The 5074-nt window shown below is 48.4% G+C and overlaps 1 pseudogene; it reads right to left on the bottom strand.

Annotated features, from left to right (window-relative positions):
- Nucleotides 1–365: 365 nt before the first annotated feature.
- Nucleotides 366–3656, bottom strand: LOC140723205 (uncharacterized; annotated as a pseudogene).
- Between the last annotated feature and the right edge of the window lie 1418 nt (nt 3657–5074).

The following is a 5074-nucleotide window of genomic DNA, read 5'->3' as shown; positions in this document are numbered from 1 at the left end:
TGCTGCATTCCACCAGTATTTTGTGTGTGTTGCTTGAATTACCAGCATCTGCAGATTTCCTCGTGTTTGTTTTTTTAGGTTAACTCCCATTGTCATTCTTCCTCAGCCCAGAGATTTGAGGGGCAAAGAACATCTCAGACAGAACTGCAGTCAGCTCGCCTTCTTCAGTCTGCAAAATATTCTTCACCCACAGAGTGGTGACTGTTTGGAACCCATCACCACAGGGAGAGCGAGAGATGAACAACAGGGGAGGATTTAAAAGGACTGTCATGGAAAAGAATCACTGGCAGGATACAGCTGGCCTGAGTTGACTCTCTACTGTACACTAGCTGTGTTAGAAATTCACTTAAGTACCAGAGACAGAGTTCAAAACAGAACTGATTTATTTGTCTAGAGATCCAGAATATTAAACTCCAGTCACATTAAAGGTGAATGTGCAGCAGAAGAAACTCCTCCCATGCCCAGTGACCAGGGTGCAGAACTGGGTGTGGTGAGCAGCAGCAATAATTGCAGAGTTCAGCACCGACAGTCACTCTCGAAATTGCATTCAGCAACGGTGATGGACAAGTATCCAGCATGCATCTTATTGAAGCTTTCTGCCCACTGTGAACCCGGGAGTGTGTCACGAGGTTAGACGACTGAGTGAATCGCTCCCCACATTCACAGCAGGTGAACGGCCTCTCCCCAGTGTGAACTCAATGATGCACATTTGGTTGACTTGGCTGAGAGAATCTCTTCCCAATGTCTGAGCAGGAAATCGGTCTCTACCCAGTGTGAACTCGTTGGTGACTCTGTAGGTGGGATGACCGAGTAAATCCCTTCCCACAGTCTGAGCAGGTGAACGGCTTCTCCCCTGTGTGAACACGTTGGTGACTCTGTAGGTGGGATGACTGAGTGAATCCCTTCCCACAGTCTGAGCAGGTGAACGGCTTCTCCCCAGTGTGAACTCGTTGGTGACTCTGTAGGTGGGATGACTGAGTGAATCCCTTCCCACAGTCTGAGCAGGTGAACGGCTTCTCCCCAGTGTGAACTCGCTAATGTACCTTCAGTGGGGATGAGCAAGTGAATCCCTTCCCACAGTCTGAGCAGGTGAACGGCCTCTCTCCAGTGTGAACTCGTTGGTGTACCTTCAGTGGGGATGAGCAAGTGAATCCCTTCCCACAGTCTGAGCAGGTGAACGGCCTCTCCACAGTGTGAACTCGTTGGTGACTCTGTAGGTGGGATGACTGAGTGAATCCCTTCCCACAGTCTGAGCAGGTGAACGGCTTCTCCCCAGTGTGAACTCGCTGATGTTTCAGTAGGCTAGCTGCCTGAATGAATCCCTTCCCACAGTCTGGGCAGGTGAAAGGCTTCTCCCCAGTGTGAAGTCGCTGGTGACTCTGTAGGTGGGATGACCGAGTAAATCCCTTCCCACAGTCTGAGCAGGTGAACGGCTTCTCCCCTGTGTGAACACGTTGGTGACTCTGTAGGTGGGATGACTGAGTGAATCCCTTCCCACAGTCTGAGCAGGTGAACGGCTTCTCCCCAGTGTGAACTCGTTGGTGACTCTGTAGGTGGGATGACTGAGTGAATCCCTTCCCACAGTCTGAGCAGGTGAACGGCTTCTCCCCAGTGTGAACTCGCTAATGTACCTTCAGTGGGGATGAGCAAGTGAATCCCTTCCCACAGTCTGAGCAGGTGAACGGCCTCTCTCCAGTGTGAACTCGTTGGTGTACCTTCAGTGGGGATGAGCAAGTGAATCCCTTCCCACAGTCTGAGCAGGTGAACGGCCTCTCCACAGTGTGAACTCGTTGGTGACTCTGTAGGTGGGATGACTGAGTGAATCCCTTCCCACAGTCTGAGCAGGTGAACGGCTTCTCCCCAGTGTGAACTCGCTGATGTTTCAGTAGGCTAGCTGCCTGAATGAATCCCTTCCCACAGTCTGGGCAGGTGAAAGGCTTCTCCCCAGTGTGAAGTCGCTGGTGAATCTGTAGGTTGGATGATTGAGTGAATCCCTTCCCACATTCTGGGCAGGTGAATGGCTTCTCCCCAGTGTGAACTCGCTGATGTACCTTCAGTTGAGATGAGCAAGTGAATCCCTTCCCACAGTCTGAGCAGGTGAACGGCCTCTCCCCAGTGTGAACTCGCTGGTGAGCCAGCAGATCAGATGACTGAGTGAATTCCTTCCCACATTTTGAGCAGGTGAATGGCTTCTCCCCAGTGTGAACTTGTTGGTGACTCTGTAGATTGGATAACTGAGAGAATCCCTTTCCACAGTCTGAGCAGGTGAATGGCTTCTCCCCTGTGTGAACACGTTGGTGACTCTGTAGGTGGGATGATTGAGTGAATCCCTTCCCACAGTCTGAGCAGGTGAATGGCCTCTCCCCAGTTTGAACTCGCTGGTGAGCCATTAGGTCAGCTGACAGAGTGAATCCTTCCCCACAAATTCAGCAGATGACCAGCCTCTGCCCAATGTGAACTGACTGGTGTTCCACAGGTGGGAAGATCGACTCAATCCCTTCTCTCACACAGAACAGGTGAATGGCCTTGTCCAGTATGAACTTGCTGATGTATCTTCAGTTGAGATGACCAACTGAACCCATTCTCATTGTCTGAGCAGGTGAACGGCCTTTCCCTGTGTAAAATTACGGGCGTGCTAGTCGGTCAGATGACAGAGTGAATACCTCCCCACAGTCTGAGCAGGAAGGATGATTGATTGAATCCCTTGCTCCAATTCTTAAATATCTGGACAGAGACAGCAAAACTGGTGTGTTGTGGTTGAGATTCACGTAGTCAAATTCCTTGTCATTTTTAACCTGTAAAAAGATTTACAAAATCCATCAATGGGTGAAAGACAACATGTCAGATGAGATCACTTTAGTTGCCAAGGTGTGATCTGGCATCACACAGTTACAGTGAAGTTCAACCCAAGTTGGAGAGAAAAATCATCTTCTAACTGGGCACTGTGCTGGTATCTGGATTGACCATCAAATTCTCTGATGCTCTTCCTGTCTCTATGAGAATGGGGCATTTCTGCCATCTCCCATCCGTGACTTGGCTCAGTCTGACTCTCCCCATTGCTATTATTCCCTGCTCCAGCTGAGCTGCATGGGTGCCTGGCCCCACAGTAACTGAAACACTCTCATGCAAATACCCTTTGTTGACATGCAGCTGGGGATTTTCTTTTATGTACTGTTAATTTAAAGCGCCACAGTTTCAATGCAATGTAAATATCTCCTGACATGGATGGTGGCATAGTGGCGTCAGTGCCTGACTTCGGGACGAAAGGTCCCGAGTTCGAACCCAGCCGGCTCTCCTGCACGCTTTCCATCCGTGCTGGGTTACGAGCTGGTGATCTCTTTGGAAACTCACCCGGCAGAAGGCAATGCCTCGTACACAGTTCCCCACGACGAGAGAGGCGTGGAAATCGTATAACCAGAGAAACTTTCCTTAAATGTCTCCTACTCAGATGTATGGTAAGTCTGCACAGCTGTTAAACGGAATTCGAGTGAATGTTAGTATTATTCCTGTCACAGTCATGGAAAAGTACAACACTGAAACAGGCCCTTTGGACCATCTAGTTTGTGTTGAACTATTTAAACTGTCCACTCCCGTACACCTACCATCCAGGTACCTATACAAACCTCTTACATGTTGAAATTGAGCTCGCGTGCACCACTTGGGCTGTCTGCTCATTCCAAACCCGGATGCCCGTCTGTGTGAACAGACATACTTTATTGATCCCGAGGGAAATTGGGTTTCATTACAGTCGCACCAACCAAGAATAGGTAGAAATATAGCAATATAAAAATTTATATTTTGCATAAATAATTAAATAATAAGTAAATTCTGCCAAGTGGAAATTAGTCCAGGACTAGCCTATTGGCTCAGTGTTTCTGACACTCCGAGGGAGGAGTTGTAAAGTTTGATGGCCACAGGCAGGAATGACTTCCTGTGACGCTCAGTGTTGCATCTCGGTGGAATGAGTCTCTGGCTGAATGTACTCCTGTGCCTAACCAGTACATTATGGAGTGGATGGGAGACATTGTCCAAGATGGCATGTAACTTGGCCAGTATCCTCTTTTGAGATACCATCATCAGAGAGTCCAGTTCCACCCGCACAACGTCACTGGCCTTACGAATGAGTTTGTTGATTCTGTTGGTGTCTGCTACCCTCAGCCTGCTGCCCCAGCACACAGTTTCCCCTCATGTTCCCCTTAGCGTTTCACCTTTCACCCTTAACCCATGGCCTCTGGTTGTAGACCCACCCCATCTCAGTGGTAAAAGCCAGCTTGCCTTTACCCCATCTCTCACCCTCATAATTTTGGAACACCTCCATCAAATCTCCCCTCAATCTTCTATATTGGGAGGAATAAAGCCCAGACCTGTTCAGTCTCTCCTTGTAACCCAAGTCCTGCACACCTGACAACATCCTTGTGAATTTCCTCTGAACTCTTTCAACCTCTTTTACAACGTTCATGTAGGTAGGTGACCAAAACTGCACACAATACGCCAAATTAGGCCTCACTAATGCTTTGTACAACGTCAACATAACACCCATCACCTGTACTCAGTACTTTGGTTTCTGAAGGCCAATATGCCAAAATCTTTCATTCCGTCCCTATCGAACTGTGACACCACTTTCAGTGAAATACAGACATATATTCCCAGATCTCTTTCTTCTACAACAACCCTCCATGACCTACCAGTCACTGTGTAAGACCTACCCTGGTAGGTCCTACCAAAGTGTAACACCTCACACTTGTCTGCATTAACTTCCATTTTCCATTTCTCAATGCATTTGTCCAGCTGGTCCAGATCACACTGCAAGCCATGATAGTCTTCCTCGCTGTCACTACACCCCAATCTTGGTGTCATCCACAAATTTACTGATCCAGTTAACCACACTATCATCCAGATTACTGATATAGATGACAAACAACAACAGATCCAGCACTGAACCCTGTGGCAACGACGAGTCACAGTCTTCTAGTTAGAGAGACAACCATCTGCTGCCACACACTGACTTCTCCCAAAGCCAGTGTCTCGTCCAATTTACTATCTCATCTTGAATGCTGAGTGACTGAACCTTCTT

This window comes from Hemitrygon akajei, unplaced genomic scaffold (assembly GCF_048418815.1).
Source record: "Hemitrygon akajei unplaced genomic scaffold, sHemAka1.3 Scf000104, whole genome shotgun sequence".
NCBI lineage: Eukaryota > Metazoa > Chordata > Chondrichthyes > Myliobatiformes > Dasyatidae > Hemitrygon > Hemitrygon akajei.
This window is presented reverse-complemented; position numbering and strand designations above follow the sequence as displayed.